General features: G+C 42.1%; 1 long non-coding RNA gene across 9 annotated transcripts in view; it reads left to right on the forward strand.

The window, feature by feature from the left end:
- Nucleotides 1–12,106, forward strand: part of LOC139803196 (uncharacterized) — a 186,803-nt gene that overhangs the window by 65,738 nt on the left and 108,959 nt on the right. The window lies entirely within an intron of this gene.

Here is a 12,106-nt window from a genome sequence, read left to right on the forward strand (position 1 = left end):
GTTAGCCCACCCTGAGAAGCAGGGCATCAGCTTCTTCCATGCAGAACTGATTTTGCTACAAGTGGTGTCAGCACCCTAACACTGTGGACTCAGCAGATGTTTTAATATGAGGATAAAGTCCATTAGCAAGTTATGATGAGATAAGCTTCATGTCTCCCTGTAGCCTCTTGAAACCTTTGAGTAAATCTCTAAGCTACCTTGTATTTATCATTGGCTAAAAACATGGGGCTACTGCTGAGGAACTGCTGTGCTGCAAACTGAAAACCTGGCTTGCTACCTGGAAATGTGTTTATATGCCACATCCTCAGATAAATTCTTTGTAAAGAAATGTATTCAAGGGAGGGTGGAATAGTGTGCTTTACTTAACTTGACATGGGACCTGTAAAAAACTGAGGGACTCAAGCATGTTTTAATAAGACAGTCCAAAGTCAATCTAATACAGTCTACATATGTGTATCTTGTGGCTGTACTGTGTAACTAGTGAAATGTGTGTGAATGGCTTCAGATTCAGATTCTATCTCTTCCATCTCTTCTAGTGAAAGATCCAGAGACCTTTTATTGCTGCAGGTTTCTTCCCCCCTCTTTTCACTACCTTTTTTCCCCACTGGGGTCATGCATACACAAACACACACAGACACACAAAGAAGTTTATAAGTATAATAAATATATAAGTTTTTATTCTGTTGATGATATTATCAGAAGTAAAATCTGTGAGGGGTAAGAGTGGACTTGATCTTCTCTAGCAGTCTCCAAACCCAGTGTGCCTGGTCATTGGTTTGCAGGAACATAAGCATCCCAGGCCTTTACTAACCAACTCCAGATCTTCAAAGTTGCCTTCAGCCTCATCAACCAGGCACTTTTGTGCCTTCAGCACTTTTTGTAGCAGAGCCTTGTTTGACAAAACTCTAGAGTGGAGATTGAGATCTTTGTCAGAAGCACAGTGTGGCAGTGTCTCAGTTATCCACGGCCATGGCCAGTGTAGATCTCCCTGAACCTGGCAGCTGAGAGTTGCTGATCTAGCTCAGTGCCTGACCTCCAGCTATAGAAACCCCAGATGCCTGTGGAAGAGGGATATGGAGGAAGCACAGAACAGCCCTTTGCTTGGAGCCACCCTCCTTTACACCTTAGGTAACAGTAGGGGACACAGGTAGGTAAAGTCTAAAGAGAGAGGAAATTTAAGATTGAAAGAAACCAGTTATCCAGTAGGCACCAGAGTGCAGACTTGAAGTGCACAATCACACGTGAGTTTTTCAGCTAAGCCAATACTCTATGTTTTTCCCCTCTTCCTTAGATATGCAGTCAATATCTGGGAGCACTGCACCCTGCTGTATATGCTTGAGACATTGAAAGAAGGAAGCACCATATTATGGTACATATATATATATATATATATACACATCCATATGTATGTATGCATATATATACATACCTCACCTCACGTAATGCTGTACAAGCACCTCTCCTTGGAAGGAAGTCCTCATATAACCCACACAGACTTAGGGGCAAGAGGGAATGAGAGGGAGGACGAGGGCTTTGTGGACCATAGGGCACAGTCTTCCTTTCCCTACCTTCAAGATGTGTGTGAAACTTCAAGGTGCCTGTTCTCACTTCCTGCATACAGCCTACCCTGCCTGGTCCCAGCAGTCCTGTGTTGCACTGTGATCAAGAAGTGGTTTGACTGGGGGAAAAATCTGTGCAGGGAAGATAGCAAACAGGAGAGGTGTGGAACTACACCTCCCTGTAGCAGTCGTGGCAGTGCAGACACATCTTGCCCAGGGACTGCCCAAACATCTACAGTTCTGTGTCTCTGGGTAAATTTCATGCTTCATTCTGATACTGAATAAAACCTGAAGAGAGCAAAATTTCTTACAGGGAGGACATGATGGTTTTTAGTCACCTTGGAGAAGACTGGTGTTTGTGAGTTGGAGGAGCTGTGATTTGGAAATTCCCATAGAGGTTAAACACCAATGAATAGTGTATATGGATGATTTTTTTTTTTTTTCTGACTAATGCTCATTCAGCTCTGCATTTCACAGCTGCTTGGTTCGTGGAGCAAAGCTGAGCTACATGAGATTTGTTTTGTGTGAAATGCAACATTTCACACCGTTGTTCCAACCCAGATAATTCCACTGATCTTGTCAATGCTAAGAGTTGCAATTTTAGCTGTGTTTCCTTTGATTCACTGGCATGTTAACCACTATGCCTTATTATGTTCTGGTCAGTGAATCAAACACAGCTGTTCACAAGCCAGCACCTAGAAAAGCTGCAAATAAGCCTGCTACTTGGTGACTTTTGTTGGCTTCAGCTAGAGTTTGCACTGGGAGAAATGGCATCGTGACATTTCACAGTGAGAAGAAGTGTTTTTCATGTCAGCTCATTGCATCAGTGAGGTTGTGGATGTTGAACACATTCTCCATATTTTATTACACACTGTCTCAGAGTGATACTGACAGTTCTGATAAAGAGTGTCTTGGATGAGTCAGGGAGGCTGCATCATCTGGGAGCTGTAAAATGAATTCAATTACTAATTATTTTTCCATGCCATTTTTGCAGCATGACTTTTTTTTTTTTTTTTTTAAATAAGCTTTCTTCATTGTCATCTTTTCTAAAAGGGAGAAGATTTGGAATGACTTTACCATGTTTAGGAAATGTGGTTACAGAACTTTGGTAATGTGGAGAAGGATGAAGCTGCTAGAAAGCTGTGCTTCACAGGGGACAAAGATTAACATTGTCAACTTTTATTTCAAACTTATTACCTTCTTTCAGAGTAATACGGATAGTGAAGGCTGAAGTTCATCTGTCAAGGCTTCCTACTGTTAGTATTTTTTCTAGCACCTTTCACTTGATGTTTTTAAGTACTTTGATTAAGTTCAATCACTGTCTTAAAAGTAGGAAAGGTTAAAACCCACTGATTTTACATGGAAGGTCTAGTGATTTGCCCAGTGTCCACCAGTATCTCAAAGGCAGAAACAGATTCTAAACTCCAGCATCTAGACTGTCAGCATACAGCCCTGGAAAAAACCTTTTCCCAACCTCTTCTTCCTGCTGCTTGTTTACAGAGATGTGTAGGTTCAGCTTCTACTTTGCGTAGCTCTTTCTTTGTAAAAGAGAAGCTGCTACTTAAGATCCTCTGATAGTAAAGGATGTTGCAAAGCTCTTTTGGAAGCAGCTGTAGAAAATTCTGATATAATAACACCTGAAAAATTGGACAAATATAGCACTAGCTGCTGTGCTGTTTTTCCAAGGTTATCATAAGCCTTTTGGATTACTTTTGTAATAGCTTCCTCACTGCATGTATAGTATTAAATCATGGGTTAAGTAATAGAAGCAAATGGGAAATGCAAAACAAAGTCTCTGTGGAAAGATATGGAAGCTGCACTGAAACATCAGTAAGGAAACAACTGAAACAAATTTTCCTGGTCCAGGGAACTGGTGAGATGCCGTGATAAATCAGTTCCATCTGCAACTCTGAAATCTAGTATTTTGAAAACATAGCTTTCAAGGAATTCGTGAACTACTGTTTCATAGATTTATCACCATTCCTAGATTAGGTTACCTCCAAAAACTCAATATATAAGTGACTGTCAGCAACTTTTGTAACAAAACTTTCCCTGCTCACACAAAACTTGGAGCAGGGAAAAGGTGGAGAGAGGAAAAGAGCTAAGTTATGAAAGGGGGAGACATCCTTATCAACTGCAGGTTTTTTGCAGACAAGCTGGAATGTCTACACAGAATATTCTGCCATTATATAACCCAGGAGCCTTTCGGCATCATTACTGACTTCCATAGATCTATCTCCAGGAATAATTTCAAGTAAATTTACTAGAGGATATTTAAACAGTTCTGAAACCATTCCTCAACTCTGGGTATGCGGAACTGTGTAACTTGTCTATTAACTGAATAGAGTAAAAACTCATAGAGAGCTTATGAACAGAAAAAGATGCATTTTTTGTTCAGGTCAACTAGTAGTGAAGAAGTTAGGTGACTCTAACTCTTTCACCTCCTGCATGGTTTAATGACAGTAATGCAGGCTTTTGTCAGAGCAGTGATATAACTGCTGCTCCCCACTCTGCTCATCAGGCTGTAAAAGTTGTCCTGTTTAGTAGCTCTTACCATTTGTGCTAATAAATTCGTTCCCTGAAGTTGCTGCAAATTATAGAGCTGTTGCAATTACAATGAATCTTCCAGGATCATTAGAATGCGGAAAAGCCAATTTGTTGAGTGTTTGCAATTAAGGTATCAAATGTCAGGACAAGGCATGGTATTTTTCCAATTACATGTCACTTCTAAAAGCTAGGTGTTTTTTGCTAGTACTCTTCACTAAAAAAGTCTCTCCTTTTTTTTTATCCCTGAAGCTGTTGTTGCTGGTTTTATCCCTGTTTCTTATGCTTAAAATCCATAACAAGTCTGCAGCTATAGTGCAGTATTAAGCCTAGACAGGCAGGGTGCAATCTTGGAAGGTGAATCTGCCAAAAGAGAAGAGTAAAAGCTTTAAAGCTTTGAGACTACAGGAAATTCAGGTGCCATTGATGCAGGAGAGAGCCAAATGACTTCAGGCTGAACCAATGGTGAACTTCCTCCCATATTTTAACTGCTCTATGTCATATGCAGACAAGTGGCATTCCTCAGGGGTTGGTACTGGTACTAGTGCTATTTAATATTTTTGTTGGAGACATATGCACAGTGGAATTGAGGGCATCCTCATCAAGTTCACTGAAAACACCAAGCTGTGTGGTAGAGTCAATACACGGGAGCGAAGAGATACCATCCAGAGGGACCTTGATGGGCTTGAGAGATGGGCCCTGCCAACCTCTTGAAGTTCAAAAAGGCTAAGTGCAAGGTCTGCACTTGAGTCGGGGCAATCCCAAGCACAAGTATCATAGAATCATAGAATTAGCTGGGTTGGAAGGGACCTCAGAGATCATCAAGTCCAACCCTTGACCCACCGGTGCGGTTGCTAGACCATGGCACTGAGTGCCACATCCAGTCTCTTTTTAAATGTCTCTAGGGATGGAGAATCCACCACCTCACCGGGCAGCCCATTCCATTGCCTGATCACCCTCTCCGTAAAAAAATTCTTTCTGATATCCAGCCTAAATCTCCCCTGGCACAACTTAAGACTGTGTCCTCTTGTCTTGTTGAAAGTCGTCTGGGAAAAGAGACCAACCCCCCCTGGCTACCCCCTCCTTTCAGGGAGTTGTAGAGAGTGATGAGGTCTCCCCTGAGCTGCCTCTTCTTCAGGCTGAACAGCCCCAGCTCTCTCAGCCTCTCTTCATAGGGCCTGTGCTCGAGTCTCTTCACCAGCCTGGTTGCCCTCCTTTGGACCTGTTCCAGGACCTCGATAGGTTCCAGGAACCTCGAAAGGTTCTCCTAACCTTTTAAAAATCTAATAGTTTTATGTTTAGTCTTAGGGCTAAATTCAAGTTTGGGTGTCTCTATGCTATCTAGAAGTTGGTAGTTCCAACTTAAAGACCTTTCTTAGAGGAGGAGTGATCAGCAGATCGTCAGAGGTAAAAATGTTCTAAAACCTTATATGATCCCTTCAGAAAGAGATTTCTTCTCCAAAGGACTTATTTGGCATTTGAATGAAATTTGTTCTAAACCTAATGCTTAAGAAATTTTGAATAGATCTGTGAAAAATTATCTTCCTCTCTGAATTTGTTTTAAGTTTGGCTTCACAACCTGTGCTTCAGCTGACTGTTGAAGCATTGAGAAAGTCTGTTGTGACAAAGTGGTTAGAAAAGATATTAAATTATTATGCAGAAGAAGTTTGAAAAAGCAAGGTATTGTTTTAAGTATTCTTCATAATCTAAGAGACACGAGTGGTGCAAGTCTTTTTTATTTTGTAATATCACAAAAAACTTGGTTCCATGTATGGCTCAGTTACCTTTTCTTTCAGTTTCATCCATGGGAAACCTTTTAGAAAAGGCCACAGCAGCCAGCTGTAGCATTTTCAAACTCCATGGACTGCTGACCTGGGGCTCAATATGGGCCACCATTTTCCAGGGATGTGACAGCAGTCATCCGACTGAACAGCATTAAGAGGTCAGTCAGCTGTAATCCTTGTCATGGAAACCAGCTCTTGTGGATGGTGAACAGGTTTATCCTTCATGGAATTCTGGTATCATTAGAAAGTTCTCACAGACTGTGACCTACAGATTGTAACATCACTGAAATGCTGGAATGGAAAATTTGGACTAATCACTAGTAATGACTCAAAGACCCAAGAGGTAAGTCTGAGGTCAGGGCTGAATGATCCTTGATGTGAGAATGGCAGTAGCTGTAATTCACCTGCTGGTCATGGGAATGGGACTGAGCCTAAACCAGTTGTCTCTGAGCTAGATAAGGAGGAGAAGGGGTAAAAATATGCCTTAGGAATGCCTCAGCTTTACATGCAAAGGACCCTACTTTTGCATGACCATTCAGCCCAGTGCAAAGGGAGTGCAGAGTAGGAACACTCAGAGCTCCCTGTGTTCTATACTGGTGTTGTACCTTCTTTGTGCAAGCTTCTTTGTATATATAAAAAAAAATCTTAAGCATGCAGAATCATCTTGCTTTAACAGTCACTAGAGCTGGGTGATATCTGGCAGCCCACATTATGTGTAAAGTGAAAAGAGATGCTTAGTTGGTCTATTTCAGCAATATGGTTTGTAAATTTAGACAACTGGAGTGACAGCATAGCCATTGAAACCCAGCTCCTGGACCAGCTCCTGGTGCCCTCTCTCTATTTGCATTCTAGACATGAGAATGATTTCTCTTTTTTTTACATTTTTGCTTTTCTGGTGCTGCAGATTGCAGGGGGAGAAAGGAGGGGAGAGAGGAAGAGAAAATTTGGAGAAGAGGCTTCTGTGTCCTGTCACTATAATTCAGTGCTGTCTGACCTTCTGGATTTTCAGCCCTGCTTATCCACCCACCACTCCTCATGTGACTGTCACCTCACATTATTGTAACTGGCAACTGCCAGCCCCAGAGATTTGATGGTGGAAATAAAAAAGTCCAAGAAGCTTTCTGCCAATTTAAAATTAACCCTGTCAGTGCAAGACAGATTGTCTTGCTCTAGAATTAGCTCCTTGGTATTCGCACTGAGAGAATCCCTTGGTCTTGCCCTTGTAATTCAGCTCCCTTATCCAACCTTGCTTTGTTTTCTTTGTGTTCTCCCAGCTCCCAGGGCTGCTTCACCTTTCTGCCTCCCCACATGCCACCTCTTCTTGCTGCCTCTGAGAAGTGAAGCTGCAAATGAGCACTCAACCCGACAGTCCCAGAGTCCATGTGGATGGATGATGAATGTGGCTTTCCTTGGCTGTCCCAACTGAGGTCTCCCTTCCCACTCTTAGAAAGGACTCTGCTGCTCTGTGCTCTGTGCTCTCTTCTCCTTCCTCTCTGCCTGGAACTTCTCCTCCCCTGCATGAGTACTGCACAGTACAAAATGCCTGGATCCCTCCACATTCATGTGTCCCTTGGTTCATTCTGCTGTCTAAGACTCACCAGCTTTGCTACTGTGGATATCTCCACCAAATGGATGAAAGCTAGGTCAGATCTGCCTTCTCATGCTACAAGTTCTTCACCTTTATAAAGGGCTTATAGACTTTCTCCAAGTGTGATTGGTGGCTGTTGTCATCCAGGCCCCATTACATGCCATTTACAAATCTTACTTAAGTATCTTGTAAGCAGACTGTGGCTGGAGGGCATCCTTCTTCTTACTCTGCTTGGCTAATTAGGAACAGGTCCCATTCACCTGCTTTGCAAGGGGTGGCAGCACAGTGACAGCTCAAAGGCAGGTTGCCTTCCACCAGGACATACCTAGGATTTCCAACAAAAAAATTAGAATATGGAGGGCAACGGTATCTGACATCCAGTATCTGCAGTCATTGCATCTGTTCAAACCACCAGTGCACAGTCAAGTAGCAAAGATCCTAATAGTCCTGCAGTTCAACCAGCTGATGAACTATTTCAGTGCCTGTGACAGGGAGGTTTTACACTTCCCTGAATCAGATACTGTTCTGATAGAGTTTGCATAAAAACAAAAATATATTTGATTGACCTATTCTGCACCCCCCTCTTTTGGCACAGGTTTTTTTTCTTACAAGTTCACAAAACTTGGTAGCCCTAGTCCTCTAGGATAAGGCCATAGGATAAGGTTCCACACTGACACAATTAGTTTTGCCCCATGGCGTGCTTCCTCCTAATCCCACGTGCTGTTGCAAGAAGTTACTATGGTCACTATTGCTGCCAATCACCTATTCCTTAGTTCAGCTTCCCTATAGGACTGAGACAGATCAGCTCCTCCTCCTCACCACTAGAGAAATAACTGAGGGAGCCCCTGCAACATGATCTAAGTATCTGGTCTATGCCTGACATAGTGTTAGATCCCAGCAGTACCTGTGTGCACTAAGAAGCAGGAAAATGCCTACATAGCTATTACTGTGTATTTACTTTTCTAATCACATCAAATTCTGATGGTTTGTCAACCACAGAATCCACAGAGAAATTCATCCTTTCCTTTCCTTTATGCCATGCTCTTGGTTGTTTTGTTGCATTGAGAGCTCCATCAGCTGCTTTAGGGCAGCAGACTTCCCATTTCTCACCTTTAGCATATTTGCATCTCTGCTTATGAGTAGAGAACACTGTGGGTCTATGGAAGTGCACTCCTTGAGAGTGCATAATGTTGGTGTTATTTACTTTATGTAGATAAATGAAGCACAAGCAGCTGCCAGTATATGTAAAGGTAGACATGACAAGAATGAAGAAAATCAGCAGTACTCTAAAGTCTTTGGAAACAAAGTTTTGTGTTTGACTTGTTCATAAGATGAGGCATTAGAAAAGCAGGCATGACAGGCACTAGTGGAATAGTTTGTACTCTTATTTAGTGACTGCCTTCAGGGGAATATGTGATTAAGAGGAATTTCTGCTCATTACTTAAATGTCTGGCTAAATTTTATGTCCACACAGTGCAATGTGAAGTGTCAGTGCCCAATGATTCTGTAGCTCATGATTTAAGCAAACTAGAAAAGTACCTGGGTAAGTCTTGCACTTTTGGGTTAAGTTGCCCCTATAGCTGTACCCAGTGACACTTCCTGGTGAGGCATAGAAAATGGAAGGATTTGTCTTCAGTAGCCATCAAATACTTGGCACCAGCTGAAGGAAATAAGGGCCAGAAGTTGCCATTCTACTCACAAAGGGCAGCAACACCTCACCTTCCTCATACCACAATAAATACATCACAGTTCAGGTTGAAAGGCACCTCTGGAGATTTCTGGTTCAACCTCCTGCTCAAGTCGGGTGGCTGAATGTCTGATCAGATTGCTCACAGTTTTATGCAGTCTTGAAAACCTCCAAGGATGGAAAATGCATAATCTCTCAATTTTCTACCTGCAAATAGAAAGTATAATTTATGGTGCCTGGCACCGTAATATCTTTGTGACCAGAGGAACTTGGTAACAGAATTATAAATGCTGTTTTTCTTCTACTTGTGTATTTCTCTGCTCTGTAGCTGTCTTTTTAACTATTCCTTTCAAAATGTTATACTGCAGATGGTGTGTTTTTCAATGCAGGAGGCTGTCTTACCTCTGTGACCTTAGAATATTTATCAGCATGGATGCAGATGCAAGACACACATGCAGTGAAAGTCAAAGACTGTTTCTCAGGCTATATTAGGCACATTTGCCAGCTCTCACTGAGTTATTTTTATGAAGGATGCAAAACACAGCAACTAAAAAGATTGCATCAATGTTCTTTTATGTCAGTGATGGGTTAGAATGATTGCCTGGGGAACTATCACTGTCCCTAGCCCAATAGTGCTGCAACTCTCCAAATGTCCTGGCAACTTTGCACCCAATAAAAGAACTGTGCTAATTGCTTGTAAACCCTTTTTATGTATTGCTTTCAACAATATTTAAATTTATTTAAACCCAAGCTTCAGAATATCAGCAGTACAGTGGGAGCTGCTGGTTTAGTAAATGCTGGGTTAATAAACTCTGGGTTTAGTCACAGCTCAAGCTGTCTCTGCCACTGGACTGTTTGGCATCCTTTAGCAAATTACTTTGCCTTTTCATGTTCCTGTTTGGTTTTCTGCTATTTTTTAGTCTTTCTGGCCCAGTGCTGTAAGCTCGTTTATTAAATTGCTGTCTCTTACTACAGATTTGACAATTAAAGCCTTGCAACTCTAATCAAATGCCCATATTCCCCAGATATTAACTCTGTGTTTCTCGCTCCTTGCTCTCTATCTTTTCACAAGAAAAATCACAAGACTCTCTGTCTTGTCCTATTTTGGAAGAAGATGGGGAAAAAGCCTTCCAACTCTTGGTCAGAAAATGAAAAAATTTTCTTATGCAGCAGTTCTAATAAGTACTATGAGCCTGTCTCTCTAGATAAATGATTTCCTGACATTAAATGGATGTGACATTTACAGCTGCTTTTATTCCTTCCAAGAGCCTTTTCTCTTTTTTTCCCACGTAAAGTGCTGTTGTACTCTGAAAATTGTTGTTAATACTGGTACCATGGGGACTCCATATTTTTTATGTCAACTTTACTCAGAATACAGTTGACAGTAAGAAACTCCCTGGCTTTGGGAGCCTTCAGGTCACAGTGGAAAAGGCCTTGCTGACTCATAGCCCTGCAAACCTGGATCTCAGGCGCTGCCTGAGCTGTGCAGAAGTGATGGATGCTGATGAGGGAAAGTATGATGCACAACAAGAATAAATAGGCAGCACAAGAAAAGCAGAGACAGCAGGCTTCTGTTCCCTGTCCTTCTCTCACTGCTACAGAGGATTTGTGCCATGAATTGAATATGAATAACACTTCTGCTGGACTGTAGTACTATCAGCATTTTTGCTGCATTGGCTTCATTGCTTTGCTCCAGTACTCCAGTGAGGTGACTGGCAGAGTTCAAAGCTGCATGCTAAGAACCCTGCAGCCCTGCAGGCAAAACAGTGCCCAGGCTGTGGGAATAAGGAAATAATGTGCCTCATAAGTGCCCTTCGCTTAAGCAGAAATTCCCTGGGGAACATCGAAAAACCTGGAGCTGGTGTTGCCACAAATTCCTGCTTCGCTCTCATTCCCTGCAGAAAAAATTATTTGCATATAATTACTGCTCCATGAATTTGCTCATCCGGTCTCTGCCCTCCAAGCAGAGACCTGCTGGCTGCCTTCATACACAACAGACTCAGATTCCCACAAACATGAGGCTGGAGTGGTGGGATCACTTTATCATTTCAGCAAGATGAAATCCAATTAAGAGAAAGCAGTTTCATTGCAGTATGTGCATCTCTTACCAGCCTGCTCTCTCCATTGTTCTCTCTTGCTTAATCCAAATATGAGACTCTTGAATAGGGATCATTAGGTGCTCACAGTGCTGAATACAATGGATTCCTGATCTTTGTTAATCAATCACTGTCACCAGCTCATCAGCATTTGTTTACACTGTTCCTTCAGAAGGAAAGTCTGCTGGGAACCACAGTGGTACTAAGGATAGAGCACTGTTTCCTCAGCCATGCCTGCTTTTAAGAATATAAATAACGTCGCTCTTTATGGCATCAGAAAGGATATTTTTTTACAGGTACCGGTGATTATTTACTGAGTTGTATTTTCTCTTTTTTGCCTGCCTGATGCTTTTTTTACACTGTAATATTGTATAGCTTTCTAGCACTTTCCATAGCAGCCCTCCAGTACCTGAGGGGAGCCTACAAGAAAGCTGGAGAGGGACATTTTACAAACACGTGGCAATAGGATGAGGGGTAATGGTTTTAAGCAGAAAGAGGGTAGCCTTAGATTAGATACAAGGACAAAATTCTTTACTGTGAGGATTGTGAGACACTGGCACAGGTTGTCCAAGGAAGTTCTGGCTTCCCCCTTTCTGGAAGTACTCAAGGACATGTTGGATGGGACTGTGAGCAACCTGGTGTAGTGGAAGATGTCCCTGCCCATGCAATGGGATTGGAACTAGATGATCTTCAAGGTCCTTTCCAACCCAAACCATTCTATGATTCTTTGATCTTAAGGCATTTGTGTCTATTGAAGTACAGCAACATTATATCTATTTTACAGCCATGGGAAACTGAAGAAAAGCGTGCTAAGGTTTTCTTGTCATCAAGGTCATGCACTGAGTTTA

Source organism: Heliangelus exortis, chromosome 1 (assembly GCF_036169615.1).
Source record: "Heliangelus exortis chromosome 1, bHelExo1.hap1, whole genome shotgun sequence".
Classification (NCBI taxonomy): Eukaryota; Metazoa; Chordata; class Aves; order Apodiformes; family Trochilidae; genus Heliangelus; species Heliangelus exortis.